Source organism: Bubalus kerabau, chromosome X (genome assembly GCF_029407905.1).
Source record: "Bubalus kerabau isolate K-KA32 ecotype Philippines breed swamp buffalo chromosome X, PCC_UOA_SB_1v2, whole genome shotgun sequence".
Classification (NCBI taxonomy): domain Eukaryota; kingdom Metazoa; phylum Chordata; class Mammalia; order Artiodactyla; family Bovidae; genus Bubalus; species Bubalus kerabau.
This window is the reverse complement of record NC_073647.1, coordinates 66,739,738-66,749,891: the sequence shown is the minus strand read 5'-3', so window position 1 is coordinate 66,749,891 and position 10,154 is coordinate 66,739,738. Positions and strand designations below refer to the sequence as shown.

Here is a 10,154-nt window from a genome sequence, read left to right as displayed (position 1 = left end):
AAGGAGGAAGAAGATAGAAGTGACCAGGAGGAGAGGAGGGTGAGTCAAAAAGAGAGAGGCCAATCTAGCCTGTGATCAGTTCCCTAAGTGTTCTCCACAGCCCGGAACACCCAAAGACATTCACAGAGTTAAGTAGAGAAGAGAAGGGGGAGGGAGGAGATAGAGGTGACCTGGGGAAGAAAAAGGAGAATCAAAATGGGAGAGAGCAGTGAAGCCAGTAGTCACACTCCTAAGTAAAAATGGGTACTGAAGATTGGATTCTTAAAAATACAGAATTGATAACAAATACCAAAAACCAAAGATTAAAAATCTACAGTAGAGGTTATACTCTCAAAAGTACAATATTAAAAAAAAAACAAAACAAAATCGCAAAAATTATATAAATATGTATATAAGAAACTTGCTTTAAAAACTGTGTTTTTTTTGCTATATAATAGTAGGTTTTAAAAATGAAAATTAAAGGAGTAATAAAGAACTTAAAAATAAAAAAAATAAAAAATGATAATAGTATCATATATCTACGAATTTCCCTGGAGCTGCTGAGGCCAGTGTGGGGTCAGTTCATTTTCAGATAATTCCTTGTTCCAGCTTTTACCTCTTCGCGAGGTCTATAGGTCCCTTCCAATGTAGCCAATGCTAACTACAGTGTTTTAATCTGTTATACCTGTCACTTCCAAAGCGGTTCCGTCTTCTTTGTTTATTATGGCTTCCTCTGTTTGCAAGTCTCTTCAGTATCTAACTTCTTCCCTGACACAAGGGAGCAAAGGTGGTCATTTATTTAGGCTCTCTTGTTTACTTGTGCTGCTGGGAGGGAGGAACACTGCAAACAAATATCACTGGCATGTGCAGAGTGCTTTCTATATCTGGGCCACACTGGGTTTGCCCCCGCTCACAGTGTGTGTGCTTTCCTGGTCTACACTGTTCAGGTTCCAGGTTGCTCTGCAGGGAAACTGTCTAAGGCCGTCCCTGGGTTGCGTGCACTTCCCAGGTCTAAGGCACTCAGGTTCAGGTTCTCGGGTACTCCACAAAGGCACAGACTCATTTGGGCCTGCATTTTGTGCCCTTCCCAGGTCCGAGCAGTTCAGGTGACCAGGTGCTTGGTGAGTAGTGCACTCTCCCCAGGTGGGACAGTGCATCTTATCACCTCCCCCATCCCAGCCGCTCGGTTTCCCAAGTGTGCAGCGGGAGTGCCGTCTCAGGTGTGCTGTGCATCTCTTCTGGGGAGATGATCTCTGGCTGCAACCCTCCTGGTGGATGTCAACCATCCAGGATCCCAGGAAGACTTGGTTAGCAACTGGGAGCCTGCTCGCAGTTTGGTAGAGGATGCCATCTCTGGGGCCAGGTTTGCCCCTCGCCTTCCAGCTCTGGCTGTTGCCCACTTGCCTCCCTGCCTCTGGCGGGGGATGGGCTGATCTTCAGCTAGGTCTCCTCTGGTATTCACTCAGTCCTTTTTTCTGTGAGCGGCCCTGCAGTGCCTTAGGTTAGAGCTTCTTGTGGGAAAGTTCTCTCTCTGTGTCTCTTTCCTCTTTTTTTCCTCTCTCTGGCTATCCCACAGTTTGAGTTGCTATCTCACATTAGCTCCCTCAGATTGCCCTCAGGGCATTCAGGCCTGGTTCTTACCCTAAGCAATGCAGCCCGCACCTCCCTGTTCAGCCCCCACTTGCTGTTGGCCAACACAAGCATCTGGGCTACTTCTCCGCTGATAGTTGCGGTTAGGCATGTAATCTGTGGGCTTTATTTGTTTATTTTTTCCTCTCGGTTATATTGCCCTCTGAGATTCCAGAGCTCCCCACAGACCCACTGGTGAGAGGGTTTCCAGGTGTTTGGAAGATTCTCCTCTTTTACAACTCCCTCCCTGGGACTGGTCTCCATTCCTTACTCTTTTGCCTCTCTTTTTATCTTTTATATTTTGTCCTACCTCCTCTTGAAGACAATGGGCTGCCTTTTTGGGTGCCTGGTGTCCTCCACCAGCGTTCAGAAGTTGTTTTGTGTTAATTGTTCAGCGTTCAAATGATCTTTCGATGAATTTGTAGGGGATAAAGTGGTCTCCCCATCCTATTCCTCTGCCATCTTAGGACCGCCACCCTGAATGTTAAGTTTTAAGGCAACTTTTTCACTCTTCTCTATTTTATCTCTCCTCTAACTTTTCCACTCTTCTCTATCACTATATTCTATCTTACATGGTACTAAAATGCTTAAAGCAGTGTCTGGTAAATATTATGTTGTATGTAGGTGTTCTTAAATTTGTTTCCATCTTTGGCTAGCTGCATGTGGTATATAGATGTGTGCATACTCAGTTGCTAAGTCGTGTCTTACTTTTTGTGACCCCATGAGCTATAGCCCACAGGGCTCCTCTGCCCTTGGAATTTCCCAGGCAAGAATACTGGAGTGGGTTGCCATTTTCTTCTCCAGGGGATTTTCCTGACCCAGGGATCAAACCCATGTCTCCTGCATCTCCTACACTGGCAGACAGATTCTTTACCACTGAGCCATTGTGGATGTCATTGTGGTATATAGATACCCTGAGTGAATTCTTAGCCAAAGCATCCCTATTCTTCTGGCACTTTTCCCAGTTCTCAGGACAATATGCACATCCTAGAAGATGAGCAGAGTGGGAAGAGATATTCCTGAGATGAGTTTCTCTGTGAGGTGGGAAGAGGGGAATTTGGCCCGAGGGTTTTCCTCATTCATATTTGATTTCACAGGGTAGAAGGAATGCCTGGCTGATGATCCTCTGGGGTGGGTGTTTGCAGTGAAAGTGCCTCAGAGGGTAGTCATATCTGCTTGGAAGGCTGGGTAGTCACTTCCCCTGTCATAGACTGAAAACTATGGAATGAACAGCAGCGGTCCCCTGTTTCTGACATCTTTTATTATTGACCTGTGTATGTTGGGAATTAGCTTGACAGAAACTGTGGTAGTAGCCACATTCTACTAGTGGGTGTTCAAATAATATGCCACATAGCTCACATAGTAGTTTCTAAGGGTCAGAGCCCCTAGGTGATAGTGACTTCAGCCAGCACAAACTTCAGGTTGATGTGCTTTTTCCTAGGCACCTTATAGATCTCAGGTTGCAGAATCCTGGCTCAGTCATCTGCATCAATAAGAGATGACTAGGAAGGATTTATGGATGCCTATAGGCACCGTGGGGGTTTCTAGAAATATTCTGTAAAAGGCAGAACTTTCTACATTCAAACAGGTAGAAGCTGAGAGCTATTGTGACTTTGGTAAGAGTATATTAATGTGGGCTTATTTGTATTCGGTGATTGACAAAGGCCAAGACATTTAGGTACTAGAAGGATTTTCAGCAGTGGAAAGACTTGGTTAGATTTAAGACTTCAGATACTCTGGTGTTAGTGTAGAAATGGGATAGGAATTTTGCAGAAGTAGTAGTTAAGAAGGGATTATGGTAGTGTTCTGGTGCTAAGTGATGAGGGATGACATTAAGACAGTGAAAGAAGCAATGGAATGGAGGGGAGAGATTTGAAAAAAATAGTTCTGAGAGAGACTCAATAGAACATCATGTTTATTTTGATAGAGAAGATAAAGGAGAAGGAGAGGTCAAAGGTAACTCTCCAGGGAAAAGAGTTTTGTGAATGAGAGAAGAGGTCAACCAAGTCATTTCCATGATGAAGTGAAGTAAGAGAATAAGTAATACATGTCCACTGAATGGGGAGATTAGGAAGTCAATGGATCTCTGGTGCTCTGTATCCAATGGTCCATTCACTCTCTTATTCTTCCTTTATGTTTACTTTGCATGTTCTAAGCCCTCATAGAAGTTCTACAAGTTGAGCCTGCCTTCTTGTTTTGACCTTTCCTAAAACCAATCCAGATCTTCACGACACAGATAATCACTCACCTAGAGACAGAAATCCTGGGATGCAAAGTCAACTGGGCCTTAGGAAGCATCACTACGAACAAAGCTAGTGGAGGTGATGGAATTCCAGTTGAGCTATTCCAAATCCTGAAAGATGATGCTGTGAAAGTGCTGTATTCAATATACCAGCAAATTTGGAAAACTCAGCAGTGGCCACAGAACGGGAAAAGATCAATTTTCATTCCAATCCCAAAGAAAGGCAATGTCAAAGAATACTCAAACTGCTGCACAATTGCACTCATCTCACACGCTAGCAAAGTAATGCTCAAACTTCTGCAAGCCAGGCTTCAACAGTACGTGAACTATGAACTTCCAGATGGTCAAGCTGGATTTAGAAAAGGCAGAGGAACCAGAGATCAAATTGCCAAAATTCGTTGGGTCATCAAAAAAGCAAGAGAATTCCAGAAAAACATCTATTTCTGATTTATTGCCTATGCCAAAGCCTTTGTGTGGATCACAATAAACTGTGGAAAATTCTGAAAGAGATGGGAATATCAGACCACCTGACCTGCCTCTTGAGAAACCTGTATACAGGTCAGGAAGCAACAGTCAGAACTGGATATGGAACAACAGACTGGTTCCAAATAGGAAAAGGAGTACATCGAGGATGTATATTGTCACTCTGTTTATGTAACTTATATGCAGAGTACATCATGAGAAGTGCTGGACTAGATGAAGCACAGGCTGAAATAAAGATTTCCAGGAGAAATATAAGTAATCTCAGATATGCAGATGACACCACACTTATGGCAGAAAGCAAAGAAGAACTAAAGAGCCTCTTAATGAAAGTGAAAGAGGAGAGTGAAAAAGTTGGCTTAAAACTCAACCTTGAGAAAACTAAGATCATGACATCTGGTCCCATCACTTCATGGCAAATAAATGGGGAAACAATGGAAACAGTGACAGACTTCATTTTTGGGGGGGCTCCAAAATCACTTCAGATGGTGGCTGCAGCCATGAAATTAAAAGACACTTGCTCCTTGGAAGAAAAGGACAGGATATTAAAAAGCAGAGACGTTACTTTGCCACCAAAGGTCCGTCTAGTCAAAGCTACAGTTTTTCCAGTGGTCATGTATGGATGTGAGAGTTGGACTATAAAGAAAGCTGAGTGCTGAAGAATTAATGCATTTGAACTATAGTGTTGTAGAAGACTCTTGAGAGTCCCTTGGACAGCAAGGATGTCCAACCTATCCATCCTAAGGGAAATCAGTCCTGAACATTCACTGGAAGGACTGATGCTGAAGCGGAAACTCCAATACTTTGGCCACCTTATGTGAAGAACTGACTCATTTGAAAAGATCCTGATGCTGGGAGAGATTGAAGGTGGGAGGAGAAGGGGGTGACAGAGGATGAGATGGTTGGATGGCAAAACTGACATGAGTTTGAGCAGGCTCTGGGAGTTGGTGGTGAACAGGGAGGCTTGGTGTGCTGCAGTTCATGGGGTCACAAAGAGTCAGACACAACTGAGTGACTGAAATGAACTGAACTGAAAACTAAACTCCCAACTAAAACTTTTCAGCCCTGGGTCCAGTTCCTTTAGGACTCCTCACTTTGCTGACAAAGGTCCATATAAGTGAAAGCTATGGTTTTTCCAGTAGTCATGTATGGATGTGAGAATTTGGACCATAAAGAAGACTGAACATTACATTTAATAATCCATATTTCTCTTAACACTTGTCATTGAGAGAGAGATATGGATTATTAAATGTAACAAAAATTACTGAAAATGGGAAAAATGTTCAAAAGACGGGTTGTCTTCTTGGGCCATTTTGCAGGGTTCATCTTTTCTCTTCACCAAAATGCAAGGAAGTAGCACAAGTTGGTTTGGGAGTAATCCGTCCAAACCAGAGTTTATAGTGGACCTTAAGGGAGTGACCATCGAGATGGCTTCAAAAGATAAATCCAGCTAAAAGAATGTATTTGAGCTGAAAACCCATCAAGGAACAGAATTGCTGATTCAGTCTGACAGTGACACTGTTATAAATGATTGGTTTAATGTTCTCAGTAGTACTATTACTAATCAGACAGTAGAACCCAATGAAGCAATCAAACAGGAGATACCAGATTCACCAGGAATTGAAAAGCATGATAAAGAAAAGGACCAGAAGGAACCAAAGAAATTGCACTCCATGAAAGTATCTATTATAGATTCTTCAGAACAGAAGAAAAACAAGAAAAACTTAAAGAAGTTTCTTACACAATGCTCCACTTTGCAAGCTGTTCGTGAAAAAGGTTATATTAAAGATCAGGTATTTGGAGCCAGTCTTGCTGATCTGTGTCAGAGAGAGAATAGTACAGTGCCAAAATTTGTGAAATTATGCATATTGAACATGTTGAGAAATATGGGCTGGATGTTGATGGGATTTACAGAGTAGTGGCAACCTAGCAGTGATCCAGAAGCTGAGGTTTGCAGTCAAGCATGATGAGAAATTGGACTTGAAGGATAGTAAATGGGAAGATTTTCATGTCATCACTGGAGCCCTCAAAAGGTTTTTTTTGAGAATTACCAGAACCTCTCTTTACACTTAATCATTTTAATGATTTTGTTAATGCAATTAAACAAGAACCATGACAGCGTGTCTCTGCTGTGAAGGACCTGATCAAGCAGTTGCCAAAGTCAAATCAGGACACAATGCAGATTCTGTTCAGACATCTCAAAAGAGTTATAGAAAATGGAGGGAAAAACCGAATGATCTATCAGAGCATAGTGATTGTTTTTGGTCCCACTCTGCTCAAACCAGAGAAGGAGACTGGTAACATAGTGGTCCACACCATCTACCAGAATCAAATCATAGAATTAATTCTTCTCGAGAAAAATTCCGTCTTTGGATGCTGACACTTACTGAAGACAACCTGTGGAATAGAAGCTGGATTTCATCAGATTCCAGATCCTCATGCCTGAAGTATTTTATGTTTGGACCAAGCAGTGACTCTTTTCTTTTGGACTTTTCTGAGGGATCAGAAGGGAACAGAAGGGTCCAGATGTGTGTTATTTGCTGCTTTGTTGCAAGTTGATAAACCTGTGGGTACTTTTGAATTAATTTTATCCTGAATGTTTGCATTTCACACTCTGACTTTCAGTAAAAAAAAAAATCAAAACTTGCAATTCTAACCAGTCATATACACTGGGTAATTTGGTAGGAATACATTTTTTTTTCTCCTCAAACTGGATAACGAAGAATTTCTTCTCAAAATTTGATAGATTCATTACTTGATAGAACAATACTTACAATCAGTTATTTTTAAAATGCTCCTGGGCATTTAAAACAAAGTGAAGTATGTCTGTTTCGAAACCTGTGTATATCTTTTCCAGGATTTCTGCATGCAGTGGCAGTCTGAGTGCTAGGACCCATTACAACCCAGACAGCATCCCTTGATGAAGGCTGGCTGTCTTCACTGTGTAACACAGCAGCACACTAATAGTACTTAAAACACTGTGATATACTAGAGTTGAATTTAGCTTAAGCCAGTTCAGGGTTTTTGGGGGCTGTCTATACTACACTGACTTGTAGCTAGCAATCCTAATTCTCTCTAGTGCCATATTGAGTTCTTGGTATGACCCTGTGGAGAAACAAACTTTCTTTTATGCAAGTTCAGGCTGAAGACTGTCTTTTAGCTTATGTATATAATTGTGTTGTATAGTCTCAGAGTACATTCTAACCTCTTGTTTCTAATCACGATACTGGTAATTCTTCTCCATGAATATTAGGTTTCCTCCAGAAATAGGCCGTTATTTGAGGAAGTTAACTGTGTGCACTTTTAGATTTTAATTACATTTACAGCAATCACTGTAATGCAAATGGTACTGGAAAAATGCTGAATAGACTTGATAAATGATAAATGAACTACAAGAGGAAACTTTCAGATTATTTAATATGTACAGAATACATTAGAAAAATGTATTACAGAATTCAAGCTCTGCAGTATGAATAGTGGAAACCTATATATAAATTAGATGGAGGTCAGATCGAAAATGACGTTGCTAAATCTGAGAATTTCTTTTTTACATTACTAATGTAGATCGGTTTGTATAGTAAAACAAGGTTTGGAAGGTTTTATTACAGAGAGCATGGTCTGCTGAAGATTTTTTAAATTGTATTTTTCTAGATTAAGTGCAATAAATGAAATGTCTAATCGGAATAAAGAAAACTATAAGAGGTTTAGAGATTTTTTTATGTTGGAAATTGTGCATTTTGGTTTTTAATTTTGTTTTCGTTTTACATTTACTGGCACATTTTTATAATACCTCATTTTAATAAAATCAAGTGAATCTGATATATCCTGTGGCAAATATGTCTCCCTCATTTCAACACCTTTTCTGCTCTCTACCACACCAGTGCCATCCCCACCCCCACCCCCTCTACTCTGTTTCTTTATCAGTATTTGAAAGTGAATGGTTTGTAACCAAGACTCTTTGTGTTAGGATTGCATTTACAATTTACGTTTTCTTGGGAACAAATATTTTTTGTATGACCTGTCTAAAAACCTCTCGCCTGAGTTTTGTGGTAAAAGCATTGTTTGTTGTGATCTTATTAAATTGATAACAAACTAAGCTATTTAACAGCAATGGGAAAGCAGATTATCTTGGGCAGGGAGAAAAATCCCCTAAATTAGAATGTTTATATTTGCTTAAAGATGTTCATAACAATATATAGTATGCCCTCGGCCTGGCCTGTGCAGTGACTGTATGCCAGGAAAACAATTAGATGCGAATCAGTGACGTTCTTTCTCTTGGTAGTTAAAACATATCAAAGATTAAAATTGTCCTGTGTTTCTTGTTCCAAAGTACACATGTGTGTATGTGAAGTCTTAAATGTTTTAATAGTCCATGGCTAATCAGCTTATTGTAATATTGTATGTACAGTGAGATCAATGTCTTGTGTTTTCATCCTCTGTGAATTAAAAATTCTCACTTGTTTTGTCATAACAAAACCAATAATATTTTCCTGTCTTGACAGCTTGATTTTTAGTAGAAAAGATATTAAAGGCTGAAATTAAAAAAAAAAGTCTGAACGTTGAAGAATTGATGCTTTTGAACTGTGGTATTGGAGAAGGCTCTTGAGAGCCCCTTGGACAGCAAGGAGATCAAATCAGTCAATCTTAAAGGAAATCAACCCTGAATATTCATTGGAAAGACTGATGCTGAAGTCAAAGCTCCAATACTATGGCCACCTGATGGGAAGCGCTGACATTAGAAAAGACCCTGATGCTGGGAAAGACTGAAGGCAGGAGGAGAAGGGGAGGACCAAGGATGAGATGGTTGGATGGCATCACTGATTCAGGGGACATGAGTTTGAGCAAGCTCTGGGAGATGGTGAAGGACAGAGAAGCCTGGCGTGCTGCAGTCCATGGCGTCCCAAAAAGTTGGACATGACTGAATGGCTGAACAACAACAAGGTGACAGAATAGTTGCTCATCTAGTTCATACTAATGGAATCATATATATCGTTCCCAGGAATACAAACATTTCTAAAGGTTATCTTAGGGATACTCATTCAACCTAAAGAATTGAATCTATGACTGTGAAAGTTTCTAGTTACATGGCATAGGGGGACATACCTTGTAGAGAGGATTTTAACTCCCTTATAAAAGGAAAAAAAAAAATTCTAAAATCATCATGGATTTGCCTCAAGTCACTGAGGAAGAGATGAAGTCATTTTAATATTTCTTCATTCCAGACTACTGCTCCCTCACTCTCCCTAGTTTCCTTGTCCCTAGAACCCTTGCTACCGAGCATCCCCTATCCGTCAGTCCCAAGCACAGGCCCTTCTAGTGATTGATGTGATTTTGCTTTGGACTCCAGGCATTGTGTGCTTGACTGTATCTCCTTTGTCATCTTTAGTGTGATGAGTTTTCCATGGTCAGCTTCCAGCACCTTCTCAGGCCTGCTCCGTCTTGCTGCCAAGGAACTACTCTGACTTGCAGATGAATTCCAAAATGTGGTAATCACCTGTGAAAATAAATGGGATAAAGATAGAACAAGTGACAGCTGAAATGTGTTTGCTCCTGTCTGAGGTCTTGGTTTTGTGTGACAGAAGGTACATATAATGTTAGGTAGACTGTGAGATTCTGGGTAGGAACATTTGCTTTGGAAAGATAATTAGGATTTGGGAATGCGGCCAAGAGGTGAAAAAGGAAATACATGGCAGCAAACAATGCTGTTTTATGTGGAAAGGGGTCACAGGAAATCTGGCTTTTTAAATACAAAGTTTGAGACTTTAATCATAATAACAAGAGTAGCTACTATGTGCTAAGCACTTTGCCTGCACTATATTTCATT

General features: G+C 40.7%; 1 pseudogene; it reads left to right on the top strand.

Annotated features, from left to right (window-relative positions):
• The first annotated feature begins 239 nt into the window (after positions 1 to 239).
• On the top strand, positions 240 to 8,141 carry LOC129640045 (rho GTPase-activating protein 12-like; annotated as a pseudogene).
• Positions 8,142 to 10,154: the final 2,013 nt, after the last annotated feature.